The sequence below is a fragment of the Selaginella moellendorffii genome, unplaced genomic scaffold (genome assembly GCF_000143415.4).
Source record: "Selaginella moellendorffii unplaced genomic scaffold, v1.0 SELMOscaffold_159, whole genome shotgun sequence".
NCBI lineage: Eukaryota > Viridiplantae > Streptophyta > Lycopodiopsida > Selaginellales > Selaginellaceae > Selaginella > Selaginella moellendorffii.
In genome coordinates this window covers 183,398-192,122 of record NW_003314420.1, presented here as the reverse complement: position 1 = coordinate 192,122, position 8,725 = coordinate 183,398, and positions in this window count along the sequence as shown.

Genomic DNA, 8,725 nt, shown 5'->3' with positions numbered 1-8,725 from the left:
ATGAAATTGCAGATGCGCCTTGTGAAGCACCAGAGGAACCCACAAAGCAATCTAACAAATTTACCGCTTCAGGAAAATCTTTCATCTCGGCTAAATATAGAAAGGTTTTTGACAAAAAAAGTAACCTGGGATCAAATACTATGTGGTGGGCCAGCAGGACCGAGCAGCAAAAAGGATTACGTTCTAAAGTTTGCATTGAAGTTTGTAGAGCTCAACACGTCGTCCTCTTGCTCCTCTCCGCTGCAGCGACACCCAAACTATCAGAGTTGCAAGATGTTTAGCAAGGCTCTTTATGAGTTTATGACCGGGTACTTGGGCATGCCACATCTTAAACATGCACTTCTCTCTCACTGGGAGGTTGCTACAGTTGTGACTGACAAAATCATGAGCGTTCTGGATTTTTATTGCTCAACTTGTTTTATCCAGGCCGAAGCCTATCCTACTGATGAAGAAGACCTAGTTATTGCAACCGACATCTGTGAGCAGATTTTTGAAAGTCTACTGGACGAGTTCGTACAGGATGCTTTTGTATGTGAAGTACAATGATACCACTATGAATGGTAATACACAATGAAATGAATACTGGAACTTGTCAAACGCTTAGCATGGACTAGGTATACCACGACCAAGGACTCAAAAAGAAAATCAGATCTTCATTTTGTTAAAATGGTAAATCTCTCTTTGCATCAAGAAAGGTTTTGGGATAGTGTACTGCTGCCTGATTGGTAAACTCGACACCTGTAACAGGCAATTAGATATTATTTGACTTACATTAGAAAAGAGATTTTCCTAATTTACTCTAAAGCTGACCTTTGATGATCTTTGGAGGTTCAACCTTGGGCTAATGTCATCATCATTTATGTAGGGTATCACCATGTACCATTTGCATTTCATCCACATGGCACTAGGGCAAGGAGAGGAGATCCACTGAGATATTCCTCTGTGATTTGGGTGCCCAAGGTCTTCGCTACAAGACAAAGTGCAGAGAAGGATTTGCAGTCCAATTTAGGAGATTTGGCTAGGAGCAAGAGATATAAGTAGGAGGACAGTGACAGGAGCGGTTAGGCCCTTTCTTTCCAAGATTAACAGTGTTTAAAAGTGTTCCAAAGTGTTCTTGGAGTGTTCTTTAGGAGAGCAGTATGATCTTGAGTGTTTGAGCATGAGAGCTTGAATTCTGGTGAGGATTGGAGTGATCTCAGTGTATCCCACAGTCGGTTGTGGAAACATAGCATCCCTAAGCAGTTGTACTAATCATGCAGCATGAGTTATGAATCATTAATAGACCTGTAAGTAGAGCTTTAGAGTATAAAAAGTTTCTTTGCCCATTACCTTTAGCTACCAAACATCAATAGTGCCAAAATGTTATTCTTTATTACATATAAGGGAAGCAAACTTTTCATAAACATGTATTTTCCATGAGAAGTGGCCAAGCAGTCATATTGGTAAGACCAGTTTATTTTGCAGCCTTCAATCTAAAGCACAATTGGTTATAATGCTTTTGGCAAACATGGAATACGTTGTCTGGTTGCACACACGAATCCCTACCACCAAAACCGTTGCATTGCCCTTTAGGCCTGGAAAACCTTCTAGAGAAGAACACTCAGCGCCCTCTGGGCCTGGACAACTTCGAGCTACACAATGCAGCTACACAATGGCAAGCTTGACTATTGATTCCAGCACCTTGCCAATCTTGAAATTTTCTGCATTAATTTTAGAAATATGGAGGAAGAGGAGGAACATGTTGCCCTGAAAGTGCCATTCACAGAATCCATAGCAGTGAAGGTTATATAAAATTTAAAGAAAAAGTACTTATAATGGCAGTCTCCAAAGACACACATAGCTGGCTGAGTTCTTACAATCTGGTGATGCTTGCAGGCTTCTCTAAACTCAAGATAAGGGAGATCACGACCCATGAGCAAGAACACTAAAGATGTACCTGATAGTTACTTGCTGTAATCAGCATGAATCTTATACTTTCTTGGAAATTCAGTAAATCATCTTTTCCAGCAAGCTCCTGATGCATTGCATTGTTGTGCAAACAGGACTTAGTTAAAACTTAAATGGAGACCTTATTGTTAACAACCTTATTGTCTTGTGCCAGAAGTGAGAAAAATTAAATGCTAGACTGCAACTCTTCTTGATGATGCTGCTGTTCTCATCATTTGGTCAATGGTCATAAAGTTATGCATGTCCTCCAAAGACCTGTGATGAGAAACATTTGGGACTTACAAACAGCCTCTACAATGTACTTGGCAAGCCTGCCTTTGAGTATCTTCTCGTCTTTAAGTCTCATCCTGTCAAGGCAGTGACTTCAAAGAAGGATTTGCTCCTTGTGACAAGGCGGACCAATTAGAATAGTGGAGGCATGAGAATGTATAAGGTATCATCTTGTATGAGGTACAATTCAGTAAAGTACTTTTTTCTTTTATAATTACAGAAGTTTTGAAACTCTTACAGAATAGAAGTCTCGTGGTCTTGGATGTGGAAGTAAGAAACTTTGCTGTTGGGATCCAAGGCAGTCCACCTACAAACCCCACTTAAAAGAATAATGGCACAAATAATAGATCTTCACCTGTAATAATGAAGTAATGGACGACAATGAAGATTTGAAGATTGGCAAGTTCGTTACCAGGACAAGTTCGATTTCCCATCCCAACGTGAATGGAGATGCTCCATATTTCTAGTGAAAAACCCCAGCCAGAGTTACAGAGCATGGCTGAGAATCTCGTACCTCCCAGCTGGATTGAACTTTTCCGGATCAGGGTGGACGTTTGGATCCATATCTACTTGTCTTAGCCACACTTCCGCATGCCAAATCACTTGCACATAAATTGAAATCACTTGAGAGAAGATGCAGACTCACCATTAAGTCCAACAAGGCTCTTCTAAAGACCATTGGAGAAATATTTGCCAGTTGCAGTGTTTCATTGGCAACCTGCAGAAACAAAAGGACAAATTCAGGATTGAAAATAGGGGAAAATGGCCAGCACTGACACTAGATAGGTAGCGCATCCTTTTGATGTCAGTTCGAAACGTGAACTGTCATATCAGAAAAAACCAGTGCAACAAGAAAACTAGGACAATCACATACCTTCTCATCTCAGTAAGAAGAACGACCTTATCCTGCATAGACCACCTCACAAGGCATGCTTTTATATTGTTGATGATTAGGAGCACATACTGTTTGAGAGCTTTGGGATTATTCACAGCGGTCTTGGAGCTTCAAGTGGCTCTTTCCAGTTAACCCCGCAAACAAAATTCGTCCCATGAGCGCAACAGTGCTGTCCAGCCATCCTGTCTCAAAGCTGTCTTTACAAATTTGCATGCCTCTAGTGTGGCACCAGGACGGTGGGCTGCTAGAACAGAAACGCCTTGTAAAAACCCACTCGATTGTACCTGAAACCAAAAAAAAGCGATCACTCAACTTTGCAATGTAGTCGGTCTTCCAGAGTTGAAGCCTCTGAGAAAAGCAGCCACGTTGCCAAAGACGGGTCATCCAAGCAAACCCGCTGTCCCAGCTTGAGCACCGTCTCATGGTACCACTTGTTGAGTAAACTCGAGAATGTCAGGAAGGTAGTGACTGCCACGCTGCTGTGGATTCCCAGTGAACAGCCTGGGAGTTAATCAGCTGGCTATCTGGACAACTTAGAGGAGGAAGAACCTCTATAATGGTATGGCGTTGGTGCTCAGCTATGGCATCTGATGGATTGAGCGGCTAGTCACGTTCATATCAGTGGCTGCAGTGACGATAACTTGAGGTGTAAGCTGCTGCATCACCAGTGCGCTCCTCACTGGGAAATTTTGATGCAACATATATGTACATTACTTCGTGTCCCTTAGGGACTAATACAAAAATGAATCACCCATAGCGCTGTTCACTCAACAAATCCGTCTTGCTATCCTCCACCTAGTGGCGATTGCTGTCTTCCAACCGGGGCTGCTGTGGTCATCACCTCCACAATGCATCCAGTGCCAAATTGCCTCGTTGTGCCTCCTTTACTACCATAGCTGGTGGTCTCCATTTCCACTTGACATCTCCCTCGTGTTCTCCTCCGTAGCATGGGGTCCATTGTCGTCGCCAAGCTGCCAGAGCCTCCCTTTTTCTGTGTTCCTGGAGCAGCGTATCCCTCAAACGGACAGCAGCCAGTGTGAGCCTCCACCAATTCACTATGATCGTTGAAATTGCTGGAAATTTTGAGCAAACACTGGATATATCAATCAGCTCCAAAACTGTAAAACAGCTATACAACACAAAATTTTAGGATTTTATCCCACCATGTTGAGAGGTGGAGGAGGTATCTCTTGCTGGTGATGGCATTCAGGGTGTGCACTTCTGTGAGAGAACAAGAAGAATGGTGATATCCACACACACATGTAAGCGACTAAATTTTCCATTCTACTTTAGTCACTTAACCACACCTCTGACCACTTGGAGGAGTCTCATTCACAACCTCCTTAAGTTCAATTCAGGACTTGGGACTTTGCTAGTCTCGAGAATGGCATCCATGCCACTCAACCTTTGCACTTGGTCCAAGTGCTCCATGTGTCCAGTCCCAAGACCGACACCCAAAGGTACCACCGACATATCAGCCCGTTATGCTAAGGCCATGCCCATTCACCTTTGCCACACTAGTGGTCCAATACCACTTGCATCACAATCCCGTCTCTCCAAGACTGGGCCGTCCATCCACGAGTGGTCATCCCAGATGCACTCCTTAGCATCTTTAGGATGCCAACAGACATGGGGAATAGCCTTCCCTGACATCCCTTTGTCAGTTCCTGCCAAATCCCTTTTCCATCCATGGCCATGTTCACCAACACTGCCACTAGATCAAGGCCCGCAGGCCCAGCCACTCCTTCCGCCTTTAGGTGCTCTAGCCATGGGCTTAGAGCGAGGTTCCGTTGAGCCACATCAGGTATCCAAGTAGGTAGTGCCACCCACACTTGGATTGGGAGCATCAGTCAGTCGATCTCCCGGGGGAACTAGAGCCAGCTCTTGAACACTTCACCAAGCTACCCCACTTGTCGGTCCGTATTCACTCTAGTCTTGGACTTCCTAGTGGTCAGTTCATCACCTAATATTGGGTCTGGCCTTCCTGGGCCAAACTAGCTCCACTGCAGTCCTCCCCCTTACTATACTTTTGGAGCTCACCAAACCCCCAGGGTCTGGGAGATGAACGCTTTGGGCTTTCACCCTCTCAGACTCGAACTCGGACTCGGACTCAGACTTGGACTCGGACTCAGACTCGGTCTCAGTCTAGGTCTTGGTCCCGGTCTTAGTCCCGATCTCGGTCTTGACCTCGGACTCCATCTCGGGTCCTTCTCAGACTCCATCTCAGATTCCATCTCGGGTCCATCTCGAACTCCATCTCGGACTCTGTCTCGGTCCATCTTGGACTCCATCTCGGGTCCATCTTGGACTCCATCTCGGTCCATCTCGGACTCCATCTCGGGTCCATATTGGACTCCATCTGGGGTCCTTCTCGGACTCCATCTCAGACCCCATCTCGCTCCATCTCGGACTCCATCTCAGACTCTACCTCAGACTCCAACTCGAGTCCATCTCGGACTCCATCTCGAACTCTTCCACGTGTGATGTGTTGGTCTTTTTGGGTCCCTTTTTTGGAGCCTCGCTTATTGCTTGCTTCATGCTCGTTCCTTGAGCACTCCATTGGGAGTTCCACTCCTACTCTCGACCTTTCAAGCCAGAGCCTTTTAGTCCAAACGTGTTATGCTCGTTTGACTTTTGCTTCGGCCACTACCACATGGCAGCCTTTCGGCTCCACTTTGGGCCTTAGGGATTTTGTGTCTCACAACTCCACCACCCATAGACGAAGTTTGATGTCCTCATCGAACGATAAACCGTTTTATAAAGTAACACTAGCATGTATTACCTTCACCATCCTTGGCACTTAGCTAATATTTGTCAATGGTTTGACACCGAAGGCTCTCCATACCTTGTCCAACCTCTAAGGAGCATAGTGTCTCTAACATAGAGACTCATTTGACCACCTCAGATGGTTCTCTCCCTTTTATTGGGTTTGCTCTTGCTAAACCCATTAGAGACCTGTTCTCTAGCTCAATCCCACTATTCATTCTCGAGTAGTCCTAACTTCTATTGACATAACCAATTCACTTTGGAATTTTTAATTTTGACTTCTCGAAGTCAATTTCTTTGGTGTCTTTGACATCTTTCACTGCACATATTGTGCAACTTCACTTCCCATCCTAGGAAGCTCCCCACTTGAGGGCGCCATCGTCCTTCTTTTTATTTTATGCCACTTTTGGCACCAAGTTCCAGCCATCGTAAGTTGTGCTAGAGCTATCCATGGCCCCTATCCTTTGGCTACTTCGCCGCTCCCTCCCTTGGAGCTTTCACCTTTGCCAACTTGGAGCATTTGGGAATCCATCTTTGGAAGCATACTTCCTTTCTCACAATCTGTTAGCACCCAACACATTAGTGTTCCATGCCTAACTTTGCCATTTGGATTCCTTCCAATGAACTCCATGGCCCACACTTGGCCACTAGTCTTTTGCTTTTATCCATTGATTGTTGCACTGAGCAACATAGGATCACTACCTCCATTTTTGAGGTATCCTTTTGGTTCCATGGCAAAGGCTCTACTTTACTAAGTCCAGCGGGTGCTCACCCCTAGTAGGTCTCTTTAGCAATTTCTGCTACGGGCTTCATCCACGGCCCAACTTTGCGACCCTCTCATGAGTCTCTCCCCGAGACTACTTTCTTGGATTTACTACACCATCGTATTGGCACAACTGATTTCCCTTTAGGTGTCCTTCCCACTTGGTCACTTCGACCAAGCCACACCATTATCAATAATACAGGTTTGTCTTAATACAATCATTATATCTCTAATGTAATTATTATCTTTGGATGTACCTCTTTTCAAACATCTATAATGTAGTGTGAATATCCAGATAGATTTAGTTTTGTATATTTTTAAATGTAAAACCAGATACATAATAGAAATGCTATTATTTTTTAGTTAAGTATGAAACTTAGAGCCATCATTATAGTTCAGATAAAAAAGTTTAGCTCAGTATGCATCAAAATTATAATTTCTCCAAACTAACCTTTTATAATTTGGTAGTATATAATTCTTTGGTATTGTGTAAACTCAATTGCTTTTAAAGCATGGTAGAAATCTTGTGGATGTGTTTAGGGTTGTGTACATTTTTATAAGCCATTAAAATCAACATCCAACATCCAACGTCTTGTAAAACCCATCTATAACACTTTCATTCTATAGCCACTATCAATATCTTTTGGAGCTGAATAATAAATTTTTTAATGTATACACCTTGTCCAAAAGTCCCAAATCCACACCTCTGATTTCTTTTGTGAAAAATAATTTTATGGATATAATTTATGAAGTTGGGAATATGTTGATATTGTAACTGGACTTAGAATATATAAAAAAAACCATGTAATATTCTTATAGAACTTGACTAAAATATAAGAATAATATAAAATAATTTGAATAAAATATTATGGAATTAAATATAGAAAGAATCATAGGTGTCTTCTTTTCTTATGTAGTGTTCTTTTGGATAGAACTTTGGATCTTGGAGCTTTCAAGCCTTCTTATTCAAAGAAAGGGGAAATCAGTGAAGATTTCTACCTGGATGAAATGGAGAATGATGATGGCACTCCTAATTGATGTGAATGTGAAAGACGAATCTTTTGTGCATTTATTTCCTTTGCTGCATTTTTTAATACTATGGGAACTTTCTGTTTCAGATAGAGTTTTGCCTAGTGAGATAGTGTGTCATGGAACACAGACTTGTAGAAAATGCCATAAATGCAAAGAGCACCTTTGCTGACACCAGATTTCTTGGAACAGCCTCTTGACCATCTATGCCAAGTCTGTGATTGTCTTTTCCACTTATGAAGGAATAGGATGTTATCTTCTGTAACATTAACCCAAGCAGGTAAATCAATGTATGTTTTAAGAAAATCAGATTTCTTTTAATTCTATGATTTCTATGTATGCTTTGTTGATGACCTAGTATCATGGACAGCTGGCACATGCCAACAATGGGCATATGGAGGAATCTGAGAGGATATATAGGAATATAGGTCTTTCTATCACTTCTTGATGTGGCAGGAGCTCACTCATTGTGAGGGCACAAATATGCCTAAACTTCATATACCTCATGCGCAGCACACTCACAGAGGGGCTGGGATATTTTACAAGGATGTAAATCTATTGTTTTGAGATTGTTTTTATAATTTTGTAAATTTTAAACTTGTTAAATTGTTGTAAATAGAAATATGAATTTTACAAAAGTTGGTTTTGAAAATCATTTGAAAATGGTGAAATAAAACTCATGTTAGTGCAGATGGAAAATGGTTTTTTTAGTACATGTTCTTTGCTTGTAAACAAACCATTTTCCATCTGCACTAACATGAGTTTTATTTCACCATTTTCAAATGATTACTCCCATGCTCATTCTAATCTGTCCATATCCCATGAAAGCAGATGGAAACGTGGTAGTGCTCCAAAACATAACATCTCTAGCATCTCATGGTGTTCTTCAGTATTGGGAGAAGCTTCTTCACACTTGGCCTCAGCCTTGCCTGTAGAGAGAAGATCCATATAGATCAAATAAATAGTAAAGTCGTGAACATACCTCAACTGGTAAGAGTGTCTCATCTTGCAGAAGGAAAGCTTGCCTCAAGCTGCTTGAGAAAAATTTTGTGATT